General features: G+C 39.0%; 1 protein-coding gene across 10 annotated transcripts in view; it reads right to left on the bottom strand.

The window, feature by feature from the left end:
* Hs3st5 (heparan sulfate-glucosamine 3-sulfotransferase 5) overlaps positions 1-27,436 on the bottom strand; it is a 282,160-nt gene that overhangs the window by 114,416 nt on the left and 140,308 nt on the right. For 2 of the 10 annotated variants that reach the window (XM_063253882.1, XM_063253883.1), the window contains exon 1: positions 4,261-4,393. The exons of the other annotated variants lie outside the window; for them this stretch is intronic. The gene's annotated coding sequence lies outside the window, so the exon portion shown is untranslated. Of the gene's footprint in view, positions 1-4,260; positions 4,394-27,436 lie in introns of those variants that run through there. 10 annotated transcript variants of the gene reach the window in all.

Here is a 27,436-nt window from a genome sequence, read left to right as displayed (position 1 = left end):
AGCTCTAACCTGCACTGTACTCAGCCTCATCTCACGGGGACAAGAAAGAAATTCTCAGTTGGAGATGCTTTACAACCACTGTCGGCTCCTCCTGTACCACAACCACCAGCACATCAACACGAAATGCAGTTCAGTTAACTGAAGAGGGAAAGCTAACATATTTGGTTCGATCACTAGTGACTAAAATCTGTTGCTGGATTCTGAGAGTCCTCTTATAGCAGTGGGGACAGAATTGCTAATATTTTATTAAAGCCTAGGTGATTTCTATTCTCCAATGGGAAAATCTGTCCCCCATTCTCTGACAGCAGCTCAAACTTTTGTGTAGCACTTTTGAGCAGATATTTAAAACTTTAGGTATTTAGAATGAGAGCAAGATACAAGATGAGAGTTAGCTTATAAGTCAAGTAAAGTGGTACACAGTATTTCTCCCCTTTACACCCTCACTGTTACCTGCATGCCAGGTAACTTTAAACTATATTGCATCTCAGTTACCTCTATTTCCATCTGTTTCTGTTTTTTTCAGTCATTTTCTCAATTTTTACCCAAGAACTTGCAAGCTTTCTCTTATATGAGAAATCCAAAATGTAAATAAAAAGCAGAATCATTATGTATTACAAATACATACTAATGAAAATGCAGTAATATCAAAGAGCTAAAACTAGATTCATTCTCTGCAAAGTTTGTGGATAGTAAATACCAACATCCTTCCATTCCAGAAAAGACAATATTGTGATGAAAGCCAACTGTCTACTGATTTTTGAATTGACAATTCAACCATCATCCGTTACCTTAGCCCTGACATTCTCAGAAGGTCTACAGAACTGGAACCATTTCAAAGCACCCCCACAGAGAGGGACAAAAAGAGGTGGGTGTACACGTACATCTGATTTGTTAGTCTTGCTTAGGCTTTAATACCACCTGTGTTCTCACTTTTTTCTGGCTACCATTTTGCCACAGGTTAAAAGATCTGAAAGCGATGGTGTGGAGGTGCTTCTTGAGGAACTAGTTTGAGATTTTAACTCTGTATTTCATCTGTCAGAAAGTGAAATGCAGCTAGTCACAGCCAGCGTTTCTAACAGATAAGGGGATATAATTACACCGGGTCTAACCCTAGTCATAGCTAACCGTATCGTCGTCACACTTGTAGAAAGGCTGCTAAGTCTAAAGAGACTCAGTTTTCAGGAGTCAGAAGTGCTTTTATTTCAAACAAGCATTATCATGGAATAAAAGTGATAACTTTTTTTGGGGGGGACAATTTTTGGCATATAAAAATGTAGTAAAAAGTAAATGCAACTGTTGTGACCAGAGTGAGTCCAGGCATTTGTGTTCTTTTGCATTTGCTTTGGGATGTCAAATGGCTTGAGTTCTTCTAAAAGAAAAATTTTATTCAGAACATTCTCCCATGAAAGTCCCCTTTGACAAAGTGTCATTTTTTTTTGATATACTGGTATATATCTGCCTACATTTTAAAATCAAAAAAGGCAAGCGATGTTTCAACAACTTTTGATAAGCATGGGGAATGAAACTTTCACGGAGTTGACTCTTTTACTGTGATGCTATGGTCTTATTTTCTACTTTGTAATTCTCCATGGCAAGCCACCACATTTTAATCATCCCCACTGAGGGTGGAGAAAGTACCCAGAAATTAAAGCGTGGTTAAAATAGGGAAAAGTAAACTCTTCAATAAAATACTTCTAAGTGTATTATTGTAATCATCAAGAAAGACAGCTGCAGAAATAGCCCTAAGTGAAATATAAACGAGGAGCAGGAGATAACGAAATTTCTAATAAGCTACCTTGGAACAGAAGACATACGGGTAGATTTTAAATTAAACTTCACTGCTAAATCATCAATTTTCAAGTTAAAGGCTTTATTTGTAGGCACCGAAGGCCGTCTCTGCCAGCAGCCTCACTGGGACACCCACTGGCGGCTGGAGCTGACACTCAGAAGCTCTCTCACCCCCGCCCTTCCTCCTGCAGCCCCGCCTGGGCACAGTGTGGTGGACATCCTGATGGCTTTCTTCTTCTGCCCTCCCTCCTCTCTAATCTTTCTCATTCTTGCATGCCAGAGTGTCATCGCTTCTCTGGGAGGTGCCTGGCTTTTTCTTCCTGGCCTTGATCATGAACCCATTTGGCCTGGCTAATTTCTCTTCTCCTTGCTCTCAGTCGGATAGCACTTGTTCTCAGGAACATGCTGCTGCCTGTTTTTTCTCTAGATGTCCTTTCTCCAAAGCCTTACTACCCCGTCCTTGCAAACCAAAGTCTGTGTCAGACGGTGACATGATTGGCTCTGCATTTGCCTGTGCAGTTCGTGAGTGCCACAAGGGGTGAGCTACGATCTGCTTGCTTCTGTTGCGTCTCTCTACTGTTTCGGCCAGTTCTTGGATAATCTTAGAACCTTTCAGACACTTTGTTCAAGAGACCAAAGAGGGGCTGGTGGCTTAGCTCAGTGGCAGAACACTTGCCTTGCATGCATAAGACCCTGAGTTCAATCAATGACTAATGAAAGCATTTAAGAGAGGTTCACAAGTGACAAATGCTTTTGTGACTTTTTTCCTTTGGGTGATAACACAAACTGGTAAACGAAACTACATTTACAGGAATGATTTATTGGAGTTGGCATGTGTTAAACTTCTCATTTAGCTATTTAATTTAGCTGGAATGTGTTTCACATCTTGGTTGAAGAACTTTCTCATACTACTCTCAGTATTAAAAAATGCAAGGTAGAAAAAACAAGGGACCAACAGATGTTAAAGTCTGCAATGTTATGCTTAGTTTTGAGTTTAAGATACGGACTCCTAACAGTGAAAAAAGGATGGATTGAAAGGAGACAGCAGGAAATTCTGGAGAACAAAGTGCTATACCCCAAATCACTAAGTCTTGCTTTCTGTGTCTCTGCCCCTAGAGAGGACTTTTAGGGAAAGGCTGCAACTGGAGAAGGAGAAAATCGGAAACATCAGTGGGTCAGGGAAATGGAACTGGAGAACAGAGCATTTTAGGGACACTGTTAGCACACAACGAAGAACTGTAACAATCAATACACTCTTGAGAGGGCCTCGAATGTAATAAAGCAGTCATGGATAACTAAATTATGACGAGGACAAATTCAGGGAATTGGTTCAGAGTCCTTCGCATCCAAAATTCAAATAAGTAATCAAAGTGAAATCGCATTAGCTGCCCTCCTCAGATCGCCTCTGATTAAAGGGTAGCTGACATTTATTTAAAACACCAAAATGACCTCAGGACACAACCGATTATGTTTCTCAAATGCCTTGGCTAAGGAGGGGCTGTGTGGAGCGGGCAGGAGGGTGTGAGAAGGACCTGGGGTGGGGGAAGAAGCCACTTGCAAGGAGATAAGTGAAAGTCTTATTTTCAAAATTGCCACAGCAGTACTTCTTTCTAAGTCAAGATGGAAAATACGATGAGTTTACAGAATGCGCTCCTCCACAGCAAAAGTAATATAAAAACAATTTTTATCCTCACATAAATTACACAACACAGCTGCTCCTCGGTTTCCAGATTAGCCCTGGCAATGATGAACCTTTCCATAGAGAGGAGATTTGTTCTCTGTATTTTTAGTCTTCAGCCTTCGGTACTTATTTCTTTGTCTTTTAAGTAAACTCATTTCAAAATATATTAAAATATTTCACTAGGAACACACATGGGGGACACATTGGCTGTATTTTAAGCTTCCTAGGGCCATTGTGTATATAGGACAGAAGACAGTTTCAAAGACAATAGTAATGGTGAATAAATTAAAGCATAGCATGCATAATTTTCATCAATAAGACAAATTTGTTTTACAGAACTATGTTTTCATCGCAAGAACTATCCTCCCCACCTCCGCCCCTTTCCAAAATGCTTCTTTATAACAATTCTCTTCAAAAGAGTGTTGATTGATTCTGAGGAATTTGAGTTCTCACACTCTTTTCTGGCAATATGCTTTTTTTTTTGTCAGATCGGCAGAAACAATGTGAAAACCCCCGTCACAGTAATTTTAAATGTCTATCATCTACCAAATTATACATAAATAATCCATGGCTGCAATGTGATCCTTGAATGAAGGGCTTTTTCAAGACAGACAAACAAATGCTGTCAAAAATATAAATGGATACCTTGCAAGAAAAAGCCACTGGTATCACTTATGGAAGCCTACAGGTTTTATTTTTATCCTTCATCCGAACCAAGAGAACCCTTTTGAAAGAATCAGTCTTGCTTTTCACGCACACAGAGTGGCATTCACCCACGCATGCCTACTCACAGGTCCGGGCACCACCCAGCTTTGCTCCACAGGGCTGAGGCTTGACACTCAGGCAGTCTAGAAACACAGCTTTTACTGAATCTCCACTGGAGGCAGGCTAAAAAACATCTATCCCATCGCCCCAGACCAACCTGGTAAAAACGAGCAAAGATATAATTTATGAACATGTATAGTTATTTTTTTAAGCCCTGTGAAAGGCTGTGGGTTATAAATCTATTTTATGTCCTACATAACAATTCTTTTCTGGGGTCTTAACATACATACCAGTCACCCCCAGGAAGTTGGGGGCTCCCCAGAAGGTCCTATTGTACAGTTCAGAGCTGATAATTCTGTTCTAAAACTTTGCTGTGTTTGCAGTGTAGTGACAACCGCCTAATGATTTCCATTTTCAGCCTCCGCAGGCCAGTTTCACCAAGCTTGAAACTTGCTGTATTTCCCTCTCCCATCCCTACTCAATATGATCCCACTGCAGCCTGAATGTGAATTCTCAGTTTAAGTCCAGCAAGTGTATTTCAAAATGATGGTGACTTCTATTACCTAAAAAGAACGTCACCTAGACAACCAGTGACCTGGTTTGGTAACCTGTATCTTCATATCCTTTGACTTTCTTATATTTAAAACATAGATCTACGGTAACAGAATGAAACAGTATTAGAGCATAGCTCATTCCCAAAGGTGTGACAATTTAAAAAGTGTAATAATATTCAAGTAGGCCTGGAGCAGACGGATCTAACCGCCCTGCTCCTCATGCAAAGTGACACTTTCGGGGTAGCATGGCTGGTGACACCTAATCTTGGAAAAACAGTAAAAAACATTCTGAAAGATACTGCATTTCTGAACTACAATTGTGCATTGTGGTACCCTTTGTTAGCATTTTATTGGATAAAAACAAATGCTAAGGTCTTTAAAATCTGTTTCTAGAGTTTATCTTACTAACAAAGGATTTAGGTCTGGGAGAGGTGTTCTGTTTATAAAAAAATTATTTTTGTAAGAGTCTGTTTGCTATTTTAAAGGGTCTATTTGTTTGGCGCTTTAAATTTATATATGCCACTAAACGCGACAAACTGTAAAATCATACTTTTTCAATGAAGGAAAGTTGCTGAAATAACAATACTTTCCTGTAGCTGGCTCAGAGCAATGCATTTATATGGGAAGAAGAGAAGACATACAAAATTTGTTTAAATATGGAAAAGTTTTGGAATATGTCCAGTTTTCTTTCAGGATTATTTTCAAATGTTAGTTATGTACCGCATCTATTTATTTGTTGAGTTTTTGCAAAAACATTTATTTTTCTTCCTTTTACTTAAACAGACAATGATAGGGAGCTGATATCAGCGCTTTTCTTAGCTGTTTTGATTGTGGATTTTATGTGCATGAACACAGCTTGCCCGAAAATAATGAAAGAAAATAAGGCTTATTTCCAAAGCAACACAAGAACACACCATTTTACCAAACAGTCCTTGTAAAATCATCTCTTGGAGAATGGATTTTTAGACGTGAAAAGGATTTATTAGTCATAACCATATCCATTTACCGATCAGGCCTGCATATAAGTAACCAAAGAATGACAGACACCACAGATAGCAAGGTAAACGGCCATGAAATAAAGCAAAATCTCCCCAATTATTTATGAAGCATGAATTTACTGCTTCAGCTGGCATTCTGAATCGAGAAGGAAAGATGGATGGTGACAAGGAAAAGAAGGCCACACATACCCATCAACATTTGAAGGTTCCGGAGCTTCCACAAACAGTAAGAGAGCAAGCCAGGTGTGGTGGCATCAGATTGTAATCCCTGCACTCGAGAGGCTGAGGCAGGAGAACTGCGACTCACAGCTGACCCAAGCCTGGGTAATACAGTGACTTAGTGAGATCATATCTCAAAAAAGGAAGGAAGGAAGGAAGGAAGGAAGGAAGGAAGGAAGGAAGGAAGGAAAGCATAGACAGATGGACTTGGAATGTAGCTCAATGCAAAGGCCTTAAGTTCAATCATCATTCTTGAAGTCATCTTTTTTAAGATGAGAGAAGGAAGAAATTTAGAGATTAAATTTTGCAAAATAAGTCAATCTTGAATATTTGAAGAAGAAGTCATATTTACCACACACACCATGGTAATACCTTTAAGAGTATGGGATTCTCTGTATGTTTTCTCAAATATTCAGCCACTCCCCACCAGGAACTGTATATGTTGAGCAAAACAGGGCCTTTCTGGCCTTGGCCAAGGCTGGGAGGCTGCTGACTCCCCTGGTTACTCCAGCCTGGAACCCCCCTGAAGGCAACGCCCCCTGGCCCCAGTGAGGCCCCCTCTTTACTCCCTGCTCTGACTCTAGCAGCTGCACTCTCTTGCTTGGCAGATAGGAAGCGTGCAATAAATATTCAGGGTCTGAAAAATGAACACCCTTTAGATCCCACGTTTGCTAAATTTGGTAACTATCGAGGTTATGAATTCACTGAGATGTTAGGATGCTTCAAACTCTGATCATTTAATCAGTTATTCCTCACGGCAGCTCTGTGGTAAAAGCTTTGTTATCTCCATTTTAGGATTAGTGGCACTGACGTTAGGATAAGTGAAGTAACTTACAAAAAGTCTTGTAGCTTGCAGAAGGTAGAGAATAAAAGAAAGAAAATTTTTTTTTTTAATTCCAAAGCCTAAATTCTTAATTACTGTGCTGAACACTGGTTTGATTCTGGTTAGGAGGAGCCCATGGTTCACCCCAGTCTCTGACTTGTCTTGGTTTTTGGCCTTTTTTTCCCACCTAAGCTCTGCGCTGACTCTGGCCTTGGAGATTGCGCACTGCACATGATCCAAGCTTCGCTTCAATACCTTGATCACTCATTACATTTTCTGGTGGTAGCCTCATCCGAATGGGCTGCTGGAGCAAAGGTGCTGTGGATCTTGTGGCTGAAAAACATGGATTGATCGTTTCATAGTACTGGAGGTTTGGAAGACCAAGCCCGGTCCTCTGCTCTTCCTGGTTCATAGACACCCATGTACTCACTGTGTGTACTTACATTGGTGCATGCCGAGAGAAAGAGAGAGAGAGAGAGAGAGAGAGAGAGAGAGAAAGAGAGAGAGAGAGAGAGAGAGAGAGAGAGAGGTCTCTTTTTATTCTTTTTGTTTTATTTTTACCATTTATTTATTTTTTGAAGACAAGGTTTCACTATCTAGCTCAGGCTGGCTTTGAACTTACAGCTATTTTCCTGCCTCAGCCTCCTGAGTTCTGAGATTGCAGCTGGACAGACATCACCACACCCGGTTCTTCCCTTCTTTTACAAAATCACAGATCTCTCAGATTTAAGATTCTGTTATTATGTCCTCACTTAATCTTAATTGCCTCCTGTTATCTCCAAACACAGTTACATTTGGGGTGTAGGGCTTCAGTGTACTAGGTTTTGGGGATACAATTCAGTCTCTAGCAGGGGTCACTGGGAACTAACCTACCCAGAGGGTAACAACCAAAAACATTCCATTTATCTGCTTTAATCACACGATTCACTGTCACACTTGCTAGAATAACTCCTTGCCACCTTTTGGTTCTGTGTAACGTTTTTACCTCAGCAATTCAGAGATTAAATATGCATTCCTAGGTCAAATGGATACTGGATTTGAAGAACTGTTGAAACCCCTTTCCATAGCCAGGTCATTCTGACGAAGGAAATACTTTTCAACAACCATCCTCCAGAGGCTGCTTGATCTTTTCATCTTGGTCATCTCATGATCAGAGGAAAACAGACATAGTGCCACAGATAAAACTCTTTTTTCCTATCATGTGACACAGAAAACATCGTGGAATTCATATAATACTTATTTTAAAGTCATCCTGAGTCCATTAAATCATAGATACCTGACATTTCCCAGAGGGAGATGTAATAGGTACCACCAGGCCTAATATAGACTCCTATGCTCATCACACATGCGTGTTATTTTCTTACTAGGAATCTTGAGAACTGCTGAGCTAAGAATCAGTGAATTATGGGTTAACACACGGTCTGTCCTGCCAACACGAAGTTAAGTTATTTCTCGGCACATAATATCTATTGCTTGAAGCTTTCCATTTGAATCTTAAAACCAGAAGTATATTCTGACCTAATTATTACAGAGCTTTCTTTGCCCAGGGAGAAAAAGCTGGCAACAGTCTCTTTCTTTAGGAACAATGGCCTTGTTCTCTGCATTTGTGTTAAGCTGATACTGCTAGTGGGTCTTGTTGACTGGGCAGAGTGTGTGCCATGATGACCTGTACTGAGAATTCGGGGTGCTGTGAATTTTGCAATCATAGACATGACTGAGATGTCAAAGAGTCCTGGTACAGTGACATGAACATTTTCAAAGTGGTATTTCTGTTTTGGCAAAGAGAGGCTTGCTGAGTCATAGATAATGTTTCCTCAAGGAAGTCTGTGTGTGTGTGTGCCCATGCTATTTTGTGTGATAAAGTTCCTGTTAATAAAGAGATATTTTTATCTGTTTTAATTGCTTCACATTTTAAGATACGATAGTGGGTTTTATTTTACATAATGTTAAAAACTACTCAACTATAAGAGTCCACAGTAAACATAAGGTCATTATTTAAAACAAATTGAGAGGAAGCATAAACCATATTTATGATAGCATGTATAGGAGCATCATGGAAATACGGTAACAAGCTATCATTGTTAGATTTTCACATAATTATTGATGGGTATTGTCATGGTTTATGTTTGTGTCCCCCAGGCCTCATGAGTTTGCATTGTGTATTTGTGATTGGTTCATTGTCTAGTGTTTGGATTGATGGTGTCAGTGCTCCGCCCACATAGGGGTGGAGCCAGGATGTGATGTAATGGCGGGAAGAAGGTGTGTCTTGCTCTTTGCCGGTTCCTCTTTGCTGTTTGCAGCCGCCATGAAAGGCAGCCCAGCCATGCCTGCCTGTCTTGGAGCCAACTGAGTGTGGACTGAAACCTCCAAAAACTGTAAGAAATAAACCTTTCCTTTCCCAACTTTGGGCTTCAGGTATTTTGTCTCAGCGATCAGTAAAAAGTGACTAAGACAGGTATAAAATAGAGATAATTTATTTTATGAAGTTGAGATAATACAACATTTAAGTAAAAGAGGACTCATTTTTGCCATGTTTTCTTTCATCATTAAACAAAGTTTTTGTTTGCAAAAACTAGTTTCATTATTTTTCAGTTTCTTGAACACATCAACCTCTAAGAGAAAACTGTAGAGAAGAGTTCTAGATAAGAAACTTGGCGATCCAAGCTCTTAGTTTTCCTTTGCAGTGAAAGGTCTCAGATCTCTGGTGGATGACTTAACCCCTGGAACATGAGTGATCTTCAAAGGGCTAAGAAAAAATTAAATGAGTTCTGAAGTCCTTAGAGGTCTTCTATTTGTGATTCTAGGTGGAATCTAGTGAAGTGGTCCTGCACTGGAGTCAGCAGAATTATTTCCCATGAGCTAAGAAGACAAAGGAGTTAACTCCTCAGAAGACTGAGGAGTTATTTCAGAGAAATACTACTCTTCACACGGTCACAGTAGCTGACCTTTTCATTATTAAACTGTACGTTCCAGGTGGCATCTTGCAGCTACCCCAGCCTGTAGTGGTTAGTTTTATGTGTTGCATCCTGTGGAGCACAGGGTGCCCAGATTAAACTGTATTTCTGCCTGTGTCTAAGAGGATCTTTCCAGATGGCGCTTGCATTTGAACTGATGAACTCAATAAAGTAGACTGCTTTCTCTAAAGTGAGTGGGTATCATTCAGTAGGTTAAGGATCTGACTAGAACAAAAAAGGGCAGAATTATTCTCTTTTTTTCTTCCTGTTTCAGTGGGGACACTGATTTTCTTCTGCTCTTAAACTGGGATTTATGTTTTCACCTTCCGTGGTTCTCAGGCTCTGAGACTCAGACTGGGAAGAGAGCACTAGTTTTCCTGAGTTTCCAACTTGCTGACCCTGGGACTCCTTAGCCTCGATTTTTGTGTGAGCCAGTCCCCCACTCTGTGTGTGTGTGTGTGTGTGTGTGTGTGTGTGTGTGTGTGGTCTCCCACTAGTTCTATTTCTCTAGAGAAATCTCCTTAATATGGAAATGGACCTGAGAAGTTGAGTACTCTTATAACAGATACCTCAAAAATATGGAACTGGTTTTCGAAACCGCACAATTTGAAAGAATTGTGAAGTGCTTAAGAGAGAAGCTGAGATGGTCCTGATGGAATTTGTCAAAGATGATTCTAACAAGAGTTAAGGAGGGGAAATAAGAGAAGTTGAGAAAATTCCCATCTTTCTAGAGAATGTACAATTGGTTACAGAACGTTGGCAGAAATACGATGCTAAAGGCTACTCTGACAAGACCTTAGATGAAAATGAGATATGTCAATGGAAGATGGAGAATAAGCCATCCCTGTCATGAAGTGACAATCGATTGCGTGAACTGTAGTCATGTTCTCATGTTTGTAGAAGACAGGTCTTATAAGTTATGAAATTGGGACTTAACTGAGACCATTCAATCTCGACTTACACCTTTCTGACTTCTTAGACTGAAATATAGGAAAAAGAGAAATGACTTGAATATAGAATTATTAAAAAGGAAACAGAACTTAAATATTTTGGAAAATTCTCAGCCTATTCACATTGCAAAAAATGGGGACAGGAGTATGCCAAGTGTGGCCATGAGACACTGTCACAGAGAGGTGAGAATGAGTGGGGGAAGTGGACTTAACTGGTTGCTCCACAGGAGCCCTGCCGATCTGAATTAAAGGACAGAACTGGGAGGAAATGAAGGATGGTAGTCAGACACACAAAAGTACTATACAGCCAAGTGTGATGGCACTCAACTGCACTCACAGCACTTGGGAGGCCGAGGCAGAAGGATCACCATAAATTCCAGGTCAACCTGGGCTACATAGTGAAGTCAAGGCCAGTCTGAGCAACACAGTAAGACCCTGTCTCAAAAAGATTTTAAAAAATCATGAAAAGCAGTGTTCCTCTAGGACAGCCTGTTTTTATTCACTGTTCTGGCCACGGCATGGTCTCCTCAGTTAGAAAATAATGATTTTTCCTCTTCATCTAAAAACATTTTCTTATACTAGGGAATTCTTATTATTCAGATGTAGGCTCTATGAACTAATTTTTTAAACCTTCCCTATTTTCTGTCTCATTATCATTTTTCTCTCTCTGCTGGGAAAAGGTCTCTACTCTCCTTTTAGTTAATTTTTCACATCTACTATTACAACTTTAATTTCCTAGTTTTCTTTGTTTTCTAAATGTGTCTCTTGCATGGTATATTCTTTTCCTCTGGAAACAATATCTTATCTATGTCTATGTACATCCTGGAAGGTGTTAGTATCTTTGTCTGTTAAATTAGGTGCATTCCTAAAAAAAATGAGTCCATCCCTGTTTCTGGGTGAAGGGTTGATGATGCACACAGGGAGTCCTGTGTGTACTTCGCTTCAGCATCTCTGATATCAAGCTTTTCATTTGGGGCTGATCCTAGGCCTCAGCAAAGACTCAGTGAATTTCCTTCCTGGAAAAACCCTACCGCAGTATTCTCTGAGAGTAGTAGGGAAGAAGCCTGTGACTCCTAACATTCTACAGGGAAACAAAGTCTTGAATTTATTTGCAGTGTGTTGCCCTTGGTCTCTCTTCTTCTGATGCTCCCAAGTCCGTTGAGCATCTGTTTCTCCCTAGTCCTGCATAAAACTACAGTTTCCCAGCTAAATGAGAGAGTGAGGGTGTCTGGTGGGTATCATCAGCCTCTGGCAATCCGATGAGTGAAATCAATCCGCTACTGATTTCACTCATCGCCTCTCAACCCCAGAGATCCTCACTAAGGCTATCTCCCGAGCTCCTTGGAGGCCTTCGGCAGAAGCTGGATTACTTCTGGACTTTGCCCACTGTTGGTTTTAGAATTCAGCATTTTAGGGTTGCTAACTCGTTTCCATGATTATATCCGTTTCCAGCTTAAAATGCTTGCTGTTGTGTCTTCCATTTCATGTTTTTTGGTTTCTCCGATGTGTGCTATAAAGAAAATGTTTTCAGCTTAGCTATTTCACATGTCGTTTGGCTAACCTGCTCCCCATAGTACCCTACTCACAGAAGTGCTAGGAACTTAGAGGGGTTCTAAAAAATCCCCATTAGCCCAGTGAAGGAATCATCAGCAAAGATAAGACTTTTCATTCTTCTCAGGTGAGTAAATGTCTACCCACTAAGCAATGTCACCAGATCGATCCTATGCATATGTCTCCAAATAGTATGTGAGACAATAAATATTCCTTGGCGTTTGAATTCAGGGCTGCACATGGTGCTCTCTGGTGTTCTAGAACCTCACAATTGTGAAGATACATTGCAGGCACATGTTTACCATTTAGATAAAAACAGAGCATCAGTCTCCAACAATGACAAAGAACTTTCCGCAGCTGATATTGCCATCTGTCTGGTTTCCATTTGATATTTACATTAGTTGTTTCGATAGATTCTTGGGATGGGGAAGGTCACTTTGTGGCAGCCCTTTGAGGATGGGGTCATCATGAATAACCTCAAACTGCCGCTGTGGTCAAAGAGAAAATGACCTCAACTGTTGACAGATGCTCTTGGTCCAGAATTAATGGTGGCCTAAGAGCATTAAATATAGAAAATATGGTACAAAGGAAAACGTGGTCTCATGAAAGGATCCAATTACATACATACCGACAGTTTTTCGTATTATGAGAAGTTATTCAAAATGTATATAATCCATGTACTGTATGTTTTCTCTTTTATTCTCTCCCATACCTTATTTTCAATCACAAAGTAACAATTCCTGTACAATGAATAATATATTTAGAATTGGTCATTATTTTAACTTGATTCTGTCCTATTATCTATTAACACACAGTGCTATTCCATTAGACATTCTACTCTGCCTGAAGAGAAAATATGAGGTGCAAGGATCCTTGTTTAATTAGAGAAATCCTTGAACATGTGGCTGCGCACAGTACTTATTCATCCTGAAATAAATATCACATTAGGGGCAAGGAGAGACAACTTGAGAAACAAGTTGTATGAGAATACGTTTTGAAGGAGGTAATGTGTTATGCATTGAATACGCAATAATTGATGTTAAGTGAAAGGTAGAGACTTGATCTCTACCATCAGTGTAGCAACAACAGAGAGAGAAGAACTCCAGAACCCTCTTACTTAGTGCCTGCAGTGTCAAAGCCTAGGGCTTCAGGTTTACTCTGGGATGTATGTGCATGACAGTATTTTCTGAGGAACAACTGGGCCCTGCCACTGTGCTCTCCTGACCTTCAAAAAGATAGAAGGATATACAGGAAGGGGATGAAAAAACTCTAATTAGAAAAATGCAAATTAAAGCAGTATAACTCCAAAAAGAATGGAGGTCATCAACAAATCAAGTGATAACACACGCTAGCAAGGCTGCAGATAAAGAAGAATCCTCCTACATTGTTGGCATGAGTGTAAACTCATACAACCACTATGGAAGTCAGTATGGAGATTTCTCAAAACACTAAAATGAGAAATTCCATTTTAAGCAGCTATTCGCCTCCTAGATATTCTCTTGAAAGAGTTAAAAGCATAATACTACACTGACACATGCATACCCATGTTTATAGCGTGCTAGCTCAGAGTAGCTAATTTTTGGGAGTGGTCTACATGTCCATCAACAGCAGATGATGAATGGATAGACAAAATATGGCATTTATAAACAATGGAGGACCACTCTACCACTAAAAGGGATACATTTGACCCACTTATAGGAAAATGAGTGCACCTTGGGACCATAATATTTAGGAAACATAAAGCAGACACATAGTCAAAAATATCATGTGATTTCGCTTATATGAGACAAAATATGGATAATAAGTATTAATGAAGCACAAAGAAAAAGATGGGTAATAGGGAAAGGAGACATAGATCTTTCATAAAAGAGAAGGGGATAGGAAGGGTAAGGGAAGAGAACGGAAAAGAGAGATTAAGACGCATTATGTACATGCACTAATTCCCCAGGAGGAATTTAATCATCATATCCTGCAAACATGTTCTAATAAAAAATAAAAACTGAAAAAATTGCACCTTTAAGAAAACAGCCACTTGAGGATGTAACAGAAGTTACCCAGTGGTATCCATCTCTGTACTCCCTGGGCTTGTTTATGCTTCTTTTCTTGCAGGCTCATCACACTGAAAATCCCTTAACAATGTTATAAGTCCATTGATTAGCTTGGTTAGTGAAGGGTGGAAATCTGATTTAGATAGAGGAATAGATTGAGAGAGTTCAAAGAATGTGGTAGGCAAAGCATCTTTTAAAAAAAGAAAGTGGGGGCCCTATCTTTTCCTTTCACTTATCTTTCGGCAGTTATCTTTCGGGGGGTGGTCCATCCTTTTGTGCCATAAACCAAAAGACAACTTTCTGTGAATGACAAATTCCACAGACCCTGCCCCCTAACACATAAATGTCTCTTGCTTCGGACTATAGCATGCTTCTCCCTGGAGGACCTCCTTGAGCATGTACTTTTTTTTTTTGGTCTTTTTTGTTTTATCGGTACCGGGAATCGAACTCATGACTGCCTGCTTGCAAGGCAGGCACTTATGCTGCTGAGTTAAATCCCCAGCCCAAGCATGTACTTTTAAATGCTGGTAGGAAACTTTTTTCTCTGCCTCCTACAGATGTACCTTGAAAATACTTTTTTTTTTTTTTTTTTTTTTTTTTTTTTTCCTGTGTTGTAAGTCTGAGAACCTGCAAGCTGCAGCATCATTCGCTTGGGGATCTCTTCGCACTCCACTCAACCTAGGAGATGAAGGCGGGGCAAACTGGCTGCCGAAGAGAATGTGACCTGGAAGCGCAGAGCAGTTCCCAAAGTCTGCAGGGGAAGCCAATCAGAACGCTATCTTCAGTTCTCGCGAGAACTCAAACAGGTTCCTGATAGGATAGTTGAGACCTGACGTCAGTCTGAGGAGTGGTGGTGGTAGGGGGACAAGACAGCTGCCATTTTCCTTGTAGCTTGTGATTTTTCTTTCACTTTGTGTGCATCCCCTCTGTAGAGTGTGCTTATTTTTTTGACTTTTAACTGGCCTGCTCTTGCTCTGCAGAGCATATTTCTTTTCTTTTCATGCCTTTAGTAAACATAAAACGTTGCTACACTCTCCTTGACCTTGCTCAGACAGGAAGAAAATCTAGAAAGCACCTCTAGGAGACTCCAGCACTCCAAAACATGCTAACAGTAACAGATAATGTCTCCGGTATAAGCTCGAAGGACCATCAGTTAATTATGCTTTCCAGTCAGACTCCTTAATTTCTACAAGCAAAATGTAACCTTATTTTCACTTGATTGATGCTAAAACACATGTATTTTGGTAATACATGTGCCTAAATTTCAGGGTCTTATTTAAGTTGCAAACTTAAATTTTGTTGACAAATATTTCTCTAGAGTAAAAAAGTGATTTTTGATTCTCAATATCTTATAGAAATAACTGTTTAAGAGAGAAAATATTTTTCTAGTACTAACTTGAAATTGTCATGTAACACTGTCGTAAGAAATAATATGTAAATTAAGCAACACAATGAATACCATTTTGTGTTTAAAAATTTGAATAGATTTTTTCACAGTTATTTTTATCACATTCAATAAGTAGCACAAAATTATCACAATTTTGAAATAAATCACTAAGGTTTAATATATGCATATGGATTTCTAAATAGCATGATGATAATTACAAATATTCTGGGCCAGACATTGTTCTAAGTACTTGATGTATATGAATGTACTTTATTTTCCAGGTAACTGTGAGAGACAGACATTAACATCCTATTCAACAGAAAAGGAAACTGTCTCCTACAGTGTTTAGTATTTTGCTCCTCACTATGGTGATATTAAATGGTAAAAGCATAATGCTGAGTCTTATGTTTTGTGTATTCCACTTTTTCTGGGCTTTTAAAATATCACTTCTTCTACTTAGGATTTGTAAAGAATATGAACAGTGATTCACTGAAAACTAAATTCCAAGAGCCTATTGGTTTGCAATTCTGATGTGTCAATAAGAAAGCCAGCACCCAAAAATAGGGAACACATGCCATTGTGAAATTTTAGGCGACTGTCTGCAGTCTCCGTGGGTGAAGGCCACATATTCTTTGGCTAGAAGACCTTAGAACCATACAATATGGGGGAAATTAATGCTAAGGTCATCCTTCTTACCTTTGGGTTGTAAAAAGAGGTAACTCATATCACTACCAGTGAAAAATAGATCTACTACAATTTCTTTTAGAGTTGACTGTCTGTGATATAGAATGATTTTATTAGCTTTTCTCCAACTGCTGTTTCCATGGTTTTCATAAAAAAATTCAACTCTAAGCTTTTTTTCCTTTTCTCCCTCTTTTTAAAATTAGTAGATGCATGGAAATATTTGAGATGTTTTTGTTTTGTTTTCAGATTCTGTCAGGCTTCTTCTAGCACAGCTGTCTTTACTGAATCTGAACAAAGTGGGTAAATGTTATTTAGCCATTCATGGGACATATGAAGTCAGCAAGCTCCTTTTAATCACTCCTGTGTGCATCCTTCAGATCAAAGCTACCTGCTTCTGATTCCCAATTTAAGTATCAGAGGAAGGACAAGTGGACACACACACACACACACACACACACACACACACACACACACACACACCCACACAGAGTGATAAGGATCCCAGAGGAATAAAAACTGTAATTCCACTAGGAAAAGTCATGCAAATCCTCTTGGATGTTGTGATAATTTGAAGAATAAGTAAGTCACAAGATGGACCTGGTGCGTAACAGAATCATCAGTAGAGAAAAATCCTCACAGAACATGGAGAGTCTACTATGCCCCGGAGTGACAGTGGACATGGCATAAATGTGTGTGAAGCAGTGTTGAATGGAGGTTTAGATGGTGAACTCTGGCATCATTCTGCCTTGTGTGAACCCTGGTTCTGACTGTGAACAATTTCTTATTAACTTCTTTGTACTTTAATTTCCTTACCTATAACAGCAAGAAAAAATAGCAGTGCCTAAACTGTAGGGTTAAATGAAATAGTTTGCATAGTTCTTAGAATAATAAACATATAAATGGTACAAATAAGTACTCAATAAATGCCTACTATTATTCTTACCCCAAATAGACAACTAATTTTTAAGTAATCAGTATCACTATTAATGAAATTTCAAGGGCTGGGGATTTAGCTCAGTGGCATAAGCACCTGCTTGGCAACTACTAGCTCAAGAGTTCAACTGGCAGTACCAAAATCAAAAAACAAAATAAAACAAACAAATAAAAAACCAAAACAATAACAGAATGAAATTTTTCCTTCATATGACTTCCTACCAACAATAATATTAGATTATGTTGCTAGCCTTTGAATAGGTATTCTTTTACATAAATCAGAAAGCTATTCTTAAATGGATCAACTTAAAAGTATAATGTTAAATGAAATAATTTTACATAGAAGCTTAAGTATCACTTAGTTTCTTTTATGAGAAACCAAAAGTATAAATAAATCACTGAGCAAAATAAAAGATAGACAATAGGAAAAAATGAGACAGATCTTTTTGCAAACCTTTTTGCAAAGGTTTAAGAGATTAAAAAGAAGGATGAGGAAAGGGAGGGGCAGGGGATGTAAAAAAGTTAGTTGGTGAGAAGACACTGAACAAGTGTCAGATACAGCTAGATACGTACCTAGAGAGAGGATTATATTTATTGAGGTATCTAAGGTTTGTCTTTTGTGTGTGTGTGTGTGTGTGGGGAATCATATTCAGAACAACTTGGGCTGAATAATCAGAAACTATTTCCAATTGAACTGATTAGACATCTCACCCTTGTGTTAACTAAATGTGTAAGACCCAAAGGAATTCATTTTCTGAAAGACTGTTCACTTCAGCTGAACACAAATGCTCATGCTGATTTCAACAGGCACCACTGAAAGACAAAGCAAGTTGGCAGACACATATTCTTTATGTCCAGATTCACTATCCCACTACCTTCCATGTGAGAATTTGACATTATTATGCAGTCTAAGGAGCCACTAAAGTAACATCAGTAAGTGAAGACGGACCTATTCTTCTGGAGCCAAAATTTGACGCAGCAGAACAAAGTCCAGAGTTCAGAGACCTTTTCTAGTTTCTTCCCCAGACCACCTGAGAAAGAGAGAAAGGATGGAGGGAGAAAGCAGATAAAGACAAAGAAATTCTGTATTCTAGGGAAATGGGATTAGCGAATTACATGTCAAGTACAGGGACTTCATGGGTGTGAGCCAACAGGGAGTGGTGGGCCAGGTGTGCAGTGCACTCCTAGCAAAGCATGCAAAGCTTTAGGGATATAAAGCATTGTATGAACCAAACAACAAGTCATGGGTAGGGTCAGGGGTCTGATTTGTGATTCTGCGGGTCCCAGGCCTATACTTCACAAAGGCAGAGACCACACTGAGCAGGGGCAGAACTGAGTCTATCATTTGTTCTTATTAATTGGATTAAAAAACTGAGGGATAGAAGTTCTTGTTAGATCCTCAGATAGTACAAGGGTGAGATCTAGTTGGTGAGATCATTTTAATTTGGGAAATCAACATTAGGACCTGTATTTTCTAATTTGGACGGTTCTCAGTATCTCTTGGTTTGCCTGAGTTACAGTACAGAGCAATGAACAAAAGAGTATAAAGATCTTTTCCAAAGTGTCCTTTCTTTGAGTTTTACTTTTGTGAAAGAATGAGATATCACATTCAGTAACCTTTTAGAGTTTATTTTTAATATCTTTGTGTTAACTCTTCAGTTTTAAATGGTGACTAGAAAATACGTCACCCAAATTCTAATGCCAACACCAAAGAGTCAGGGAATGGTTCTTGGGAAGCCTTTTCCCTAACTTCCCCACACTCAGCTATTTTTTTTTTTAAAATTAGTTTTCAAACAGTTTGTAACCAGGCTGGGGCTCCACAAGAAGAGACCCACAATTCCACTGAAGTTAAATCTGATTCTATGCAATGACAGTCACTTAGTCTGGAACTAAGTATGATTGATGATAAGTCTGCTATATGATTAATTTTTGAAATTACTTGTTTGTTTAACGATGGTTTAAAGAAACCATTTAAAGCAAGGCTTTGATGTCATTAGGAAAGAAACTAAGGTTATGGCAAGTTCAGACACACACACACAGCACATGACAAAGAGGAGAAGTACTAACTGAACATGAAATTCCTTTGAAGAGAAAAGAAGCAATGGTGCCAAGAGTGTTACTTGTTTCTTTTTATTTCTGGTGATTGTTGTTTTGACAAAACAAGTTTGTATTGGCTTCAAAGGAGCCAGCCCAAGGCTGTCCCACTCCAGCCAGTGGGCCAAGAGCCAGCCATTTCTGGTGGCAGAGAAAAGCTGATCTCTCTATTGCAAGGAAGAGAATCATACAGAAAGGTAATCAGAAGGTTTAACGAGTCCTTAGCAACACATAAACAGTGCTGACACAGGAAGTGACCAGTCAGGCTTTGTGTAGAACTCCAAAGACAAGCTTGTACAAGCCCAAAATTCAATGTGTAGATAAGCAAATTAAATAAATGCTTGAGTTTTTTGAGAAACACTCTATACTTATTGTGGCCTTTGCTCTACTTTGTAAATGCTGTTGTAACTAGAAATTGGAGATAAATGAAAATGTCTGTTAGTATACGTTTTAGTTGTTAAAAATGAATGTATTACCAAGGCAGTTAAAGGTTGTGCACCTAATTCGCATGCTGACCAACATCTAAGGAAAGGCAAATCTGCCTGTGATCTCCCCACCTGCTCCTCCGATCCGCAGGTGCAGCAACATGAAGATCCCCAAAGCCATTGATCTGCTTGTATGTTGTTGCTTTTAGTATCCTAAACTTTTACACACCTGACACATCAAATGTCTTATTTTGCTATTTACTCTGGGTTTCTCATATAAGAAAAACAACGTATTTAACTTTGCATGTCTGATTTATTTCACTTAACATTGTGGTCTCAAGGTGCATCCATTTTTCTATAAATGACTCAAGTTTTTCTTTCTTTGTGGCAGACAGTACTCCATGGTATGTAAATACCAGTATTTCTTTATCCATTCATCTATTGATTAGGACGTTGGCCACTTCCAAGATTTAGCTAGTATGATTGTACTGCTATAAAAATGAATATGCTTGTATCTCCATAATAAATATGATATCTTTAACTATTTTGCAAGGATATCTAGAAAGGAAATAATGAGGTCAAATAGAATTTCTAGTTTTAGTTTTTGAAGAGTGTCCATGCTAATTTCCATAGTGAGTGTACCAAATTGTGTCTAAGGATTAAGGCAACAGCCTAGAAGTACAACTGAGTGAATAATAGTAGACAAAAAAAATAGACTATGTTGCAATTATCATGAACATGACAAAATTGGAATATAGAATGTTTATAATTAAAATGAGTTAATAGGAACATAAACACCACATATTGTACAGCAACACAAATAAGGGAAAATAATAAACTAAAATTTTAAGTACAAAAATAATAACATTTTTGTGATTGTTGCAACAAGGAATGCAGAGCAAGACAGTGCACTGAAATGAATAAATACAGAATTCCCACTCTTTCTGGACTTATTCCCATCACCTTTTGGTTTATGCTTAATCAATAATAATGGGTTTTGTTGAGGAAAAGATTTTACTTTGCAATGGCAAGCAGAAACACCAAAATGACACCTAGGATTTGGAGGCAGACTTATTTAATGTTGGATTGGCACTGACTAGGAATCAACTGTTCCACAAAATGTCAGGTCCTGATCTCTGGTGGTCCTAAGCTAATATGGGATACGCAAGCAGGAAGCTCAGAAGCAGAATGTTTTGTCAGCAGGGGATTGGCTCTTACAATATGTAGTGACCAACCATTTCTAAGAAACAGAAGCAACAGGAACTGGAACTGGAACTGTTACCTGGGCAACCAACAGACTAAACTGTACTGTCGGGGGAGGGGGAGGGCATCTTCTGTTAGAATTTCAGTTATATTTCCTCAACACCACACATAGCCTCCCTTGTGGAGACACAAATGAAAACTTTACTTATTTTACAAAACATTCATTAGTAGTATTCCAGTTAAAGTTTTATAATATGCCTCCAGAAACTTTACAAATTAGGGCAATAAAATTTGGCTGAAAAAGAGACAAGGAAAAACAACGTAAAACTTATTCATTTGATCATCCAAGTAAGTTTTTCTCACCTGGTCTTCCTCATCCTAATCTAGAATACCAAAAAATGATTTTGCTGTGCCCTCAAGGATACTACCTAATCAATACCATTCTACAGAAACAGGAGGGAACATTACTACTTAGAAGAGAAGCTTCAGGCACTAAGGCTCAGTTCTCTTGTGAAACTCTAGTGAAGAAAGCCGGATGAACTCTGTCTCCTCTACAACCTGAGCTATCTGTACTTGAGCTTCTTCTTCCAGTCTGTAGACTAAAAAAATGCAATTGTGATGATGTTAACAGCTACATGTTTAATAAAAATCTCAACTCAATATCCAGTACTAACATTTCATCTTTTCACATAAAACTGTTCCTCAAAATGCCTTTCTCTCTGTCTCTCTCTCTCACTCTGTCTGTCTCTCTCAGTTCATGGATACTCTATTCTATAGTTACCAGATTAGAAAACAGCCCTAAGAATCATTCTTGACCCTGTATGACTTATAATCGGCACATTTTGTTGGCTGCCTCATCTATGTATGCCCAACACCTTCTCCTCTCAACCACCTCCATTGCTGTCACTCAGAAGTGAAGGGGCATCACCCTTGCCTCATCTCCCATCTCACTGATTTACCAGTGTTCTTCCTGTTCATCTTCCTAAGTAGGGACACCAAGCTGGTCCTTTCAACATTTCACAGCAACACTTTTAAAACTACTACAAATTTCATTAAAAGATCTGACTACAATAAGAATACCAGTCATACAAAAGAAGTAAGACCTCAGCTCATGACCTTGAATCTTTCCACAATTATGATTTCACAGCAAAATGGACAACAACCAGATCAAATTTACTCACAAGGTCAACATTGAACTTAACCCCAGAATTTGATTCAGTTCTTGTCCAAATCGCATAGTGACCAAAATTATGGAATGAATTAAGTTCATAAACCAAACTATCACGATGGCTTGAGGATAAGTACTACCAGCTGGTGATGAGTCCATGGCACCCCAAGTGGCACAGGAGCACGTCCTGATGGAGAGCATTCACACAGGCAATGCACGATTCACATGCCTTGAGTTTCCTGCAGGGATTTCCTTGAAGAGCTCAGTAAATGCTGGTGTTTCTGCTTTCCAGTCAACCAATTCCCTAACCCTCTGACAGTAGGTAGGCACCCAGCAGCTCAGTTCAGTTTTGACACTGGAGATTTCACAAACTGCCCATGTCAAGGGCCCATCTCACAAGACTTCTCCAACTTCAGATGACAGCCCCAGGTCCACCGATTAACTGCACTTATGTCTGATTTGGTTACAAAGCCAAGATCCTCATAACCTGCCTCTCAGGCTCAACAATTTATCAGAACAACTCAGAACTTGGAAAAACATGGTACATATTCTCCTTCGCACAACTGTGGATTAAATCCAGGGCATTGTGCACACTACGCAAATGCTGTATTACTGAGCTTCACCTGCAACATAGATAATAAAATTATGATTTCCAGCTTCAAGGATGCAACTCAGGAGCAATGCACAGGCAAAGGAGTGGGGGGGACAGGGTTTCCATGTTCTCTCCACGTACACCTCTCCCAGCACATCAGCATGTTCACCAGCCAGAAGTTGGTTAGCCTCATCTTTCCAGAGTTTGAAATTAAAATTTAATTTCCTAGACAAGATTGATCAAGCTGGTGACTTACTGAGTCTACAGACATTTTCTCTTAGGGGCACATGGGTAGGTGGACATGGATAGGTGGACATGGGTAGGTGGACATGGGTGGGTGGACATCAGTAGGTGGGCTGAAACTTTGGGCTCACATGCTTTGTTTTCCCATGCTCCTTTTTCCCACGCCCCTCAGCTCTCATGGGGCACCACAGTGCAACAGATACTCCCACCACACAGGAAATCCTCATGGCTTTAGGAGGCTTATGTCAAAGGAGAGACACAAGCAAAGCACTTTTCACTGGAACTCAAATCTTCATGGTATTTCAGTGAACAGATTTGTTTATCTTCTCTTCTAGACGATAAGCTCCTTGAGGGCAGTATTTTATGTTTGATTTTGTTGTTCTTCTTGATGTACATAGTAGGTAATTGAGCATTTTTTAATAAATGATTCCCCAAATGAGGAAGATTGCATTTTATTAGTCTTTTATGACATTGCTCAGTCATAAAAATGTGATACAACTAGGTATTTCAGCAAAAATCCAACTATCACAGTAAGTGTTCATGATTCAAAGGGCGAAGTTCTCATTAATTAGATTTGAGATGCACAAACCAGGTGAGCTCTCCCCTGGTCACTTGCTTACATCTAGAACTTGCAAGTCCCATAGTACTCCAGGCCCAAATGTTCTCAACTGTCACTCGCAGGAAAAATTCTGATTTTCACAGAGCAACATCGTGAAGGTTAAATAAGGTAAGGTACTAAAGTGCTTGTAATTTTACACTAGTCAAAGAGAAGTAATTAAGCTTAAACATACAATATTAATAAGCATATAAAATGGCTTCTGAACAGTGAAAGCATATTAATGAAAATGCAGAGAGAAAACTATTAGCTATATAGATTTTACTGAATTCCAAAGACGCTGAAAATGTTGGAATTGGGTACATAGCTCAACCTGGTCTTTCACCTCAAGTTGAGAAGAGTGACACAAGGGCAGAAAGGACATTGTGAAACCCATTAAAAATAACCCTATACTGAATCTACCGGCATCTAATGTTGTAATCAATGGGGAATTTTTCTGTAGAAAGGCTAGAGGATTCAGTATATCACATTCAACTCTTTCCAATAAGGTTATTTATTGCTATCCAATTCACATTTCCCTCAGGTTCTGGCAACACTGTAGAATTTATTCTCCCACATAGTCACCAGTCAAGTAAATTACACTGCGTACTTCAATGTCACGCACTGTTCTTACCCCACATGGTGGCTCTATTTCTTTGTCCCAAAGAGCATCTTAAAATTTAGCTCTACAGACTTCCATTTTGGAACTCTGCAATTTAATATTATTGTCTCTTTCTTAATATTTTCTAAATAAAAAGTCCGAAAACAGTAGAAGTCCAGTGGTTTTTAACAATAAATCCAGAGACAAGGTGATAAATATTCTGGACAAAACATTTTTCCTTCCCTGTAGACCAAAGGTACCAGTTGATATTAAAACAGAAAGAATGCCATCCTGCTGCAGTGTCTCGGAGCACTTCATTAAGCAGAGAGGCATCAACAGCTGCAATAGAGCAGCCCTGGGGGCGCCCCAAAGAGCAGAACAGGGAGACCCACTCGCCTGGTTTATGCTATGCAGGCTGAGTAGGAAGCAGAAAGCCTGAGAGCAGCTCTGGAACGCTGCGTGGTAACTCAATACCCCTCTTTTATGCTTTCAACTAAACTTAGTAGATAGAACTTCAGGTTAAAAAAAGATCCCATCGCTGGTTTATATTACTTATTTCCACCTTCCAATATGCAAGAAATGTTGATAATATATCACTTCATATTATATCATAATATAATATGCTGTACTTTTCTATAGCATTGCTGTACTATTCTATATTTACCATTCTAGATAGTGCTATTTTGTATACTATATATGTGATTTCTGAAGAGAAGTATCTGTGCAAATATCTGCTGTAGATATATGGGTTTACACTGAAAAGAGCCCTACAGAAAAGAAATAGATTGTAACACCTTATATTCTGAAAAACCACTTTGAATACAATGACAGAATGTAATAACTAAAGTTACTCTCTCATGATTTATGAAATTTTGTTTCATATGTGTAAGGAATGGTTCATCTTTTGACCACAATTTATAGCGTGTCTTAATAGTTACTGTAAGTATCAAGGGTTTATCTCAGAGGCATAAGCATCGGCAGGGAAAGCACAAGGTCGTGAGTTCGACTTCAGGTACCCCCCCAAAAAAAATGTTATTGTAAGTGGTAGGCCAAAAATACTGTTCATACAAGTAGGCATCATAAACACTTGGAGGTTAGCTAAATATCCCATAATAACCTAAGTCAATGACACTGAAACAAACAGCAATGTAAAGGAAGACATGGTAGCAAGGAGATCAAACCACAGAAGAGCCACACTAACTTAGCTCTTCTGAACACTGGGAAACTCCCCTGCTGGGTGTGCGGAGGGGTCTGAGCATTTATGCCCAAGGGGGGAGGTTCTTGGTCAAGTTCTTGATACACTTTGATGATCATTGATTTTAGGTTATAGGTGCCAAACTTTGAAACAAATTATTAACCCACTATGAGTAACCAAACCCTGACGTGCTTTCAGTGAAGACACTGCCTCTGCTGGGGTTGGGGGGCTTCTCGTGCTGGGCACTGGCCACTCTTCTAAACAATTATTCTTCCTTAACCCCTCAATACTAAACGGTAAGGGCCTCAATTTTTGTGACCATCCAGAAGAACAAAGCCAAATTCTCCCAAGCTGGGGGAGATAGCGCTAAGAAACACACTGCTTGTAAAAACTCAAAACAAAAGGACATTGCAGGGGCCTGTGGGTCCCACTAGGAGACCCCACACTCTCAAACTGCCTCACTGACTCTACAGAACCCACATGCACACACAGAGGGTCACCAAAACCAGGGCCTTACATGTGCTGAGCACACACACTAACACTGCACTGTTGCCCTCCAAGCCCTGTCCCGGTTTTGAAATGGGGATCATTGAGCCTGCCTTGACTTCTTTCTATGCTTTTATGAAAATTTCATAAAGTGTAAGCCATAAAGCAAAGAAGATATTATGAATTTTATTATTTTTTAAACATTAGAGATTGCTGTGAATTATGTGATTCTTCTCAAATTTGATGGCTATCGGGCTACATCATAAGCTCATTAAATGTTCTTGGGCAATGGGTGCAATGAATCCACCTCAAGACAAGTAAGGTGGGAGGTAAACAACATAAGGAAGGGATCACAGCAATCACTTGAGCGAGAACAGCAAGTTTTAGCCCAGTGCGGTGAACCAGAATCACGGGAGGAAGGTCACCTCAGCTGTACAAAGTTTCAGAATCACTACATTACTGCTAAGCTGAAAAGTGTATTGTGTTCTGTGTTATCAGCGGGACAATATATTCTCTGCAACTGATCATTTCAGCTAAGCAGTTTTACTAGGTACACCCTGTTTCCTTTGAGAATTACTAATTGTATATTGTAACGCTTTTAAAAATTCATTCCTAGTTTCCCTATTTATTGCAGAAAAATTATCTTCTTTTCTCCAACGTTTTTTAAAGCAACTTCCTTGTGCATAAATTTTGGGCTTTTTTTTTCTTCTGACCTAATTTGCTCCTTTTTAAAGTTTTATCTTCCTACATTTTCCTTTCTTGTATTCTTTCGGCTTTTCTATCAAGTATTGTTTTTCTTCTGCCAATTCACTAAGTAGTCCTAGAATAAACAATTTGGTATTCAGATTTTGAATACTCATTTAAACAAAAAGAAAGTTGTTAAGCAGAATATGCAAATTACTTGTTTCTGTTCCCATTTGAATTTTGAAATCTCTTATAGAGGGAATTGGCATACAAGTATGAATTTAAGTAGGTTAGAAATAAATTCGCATACATCAATGAAGGACTATAATTTCAAATATCCCAATTAAATGAAATCAGAAGGGGAAAAAAGGGAAAAAATGAGGAGAGGGGGAGAAGGAAGAAGTGGAGAAAAATACACATGTGAATATGTTTGGGAACAGTAGTGTCAAATTCAAGTTTGTTATTTCAAGGTAATGTAGAGACACAAAGTCTCAAGAAATAGCATAAGATGAGCTTGTTCCCAATATATCCTGTACTTTTTTATAAAAAAAAGCTTATCATTCTAATAGAATTTTGACACCATTCACAGATTGCTCATTGCCTTTGACTTTGCTGTCAAAAACCAGCATAGCAAAATTGATGTCATGCAAGACAAAAACATCAATATTGCATTGTGAATAGATCCGACAAAATCAAGTAGAAATGCTGCTAAGGTGATTAGACAAAACACTCATTACTAGTAGTGATCACAAACTGAAATCAGGAAGTACAAATTCAGCAGTAGTACAAGTGATTGTGTAGCTCCCTTCATCTGT

Source organism: Cavia porcellus, unplaced genomic scaffold (assembly GCF_034190915.1).
Source record: "Cavia porcellus strain 051 isolate PalLab524CR breed Dunkin Hartley unplaced genomic scaffold, mCavPor4.1 scaffold_7, whole genome shotgun sequence".
Lineage (NCBI taxonomy): Eukaryota > Metazoa > Chordata > Mammalia > Rodentia > Caviidae > Cavia > Cavia porcellus.
This window is presented reverse-complemented; position numbering and strand designations above follow the sequence as displayed.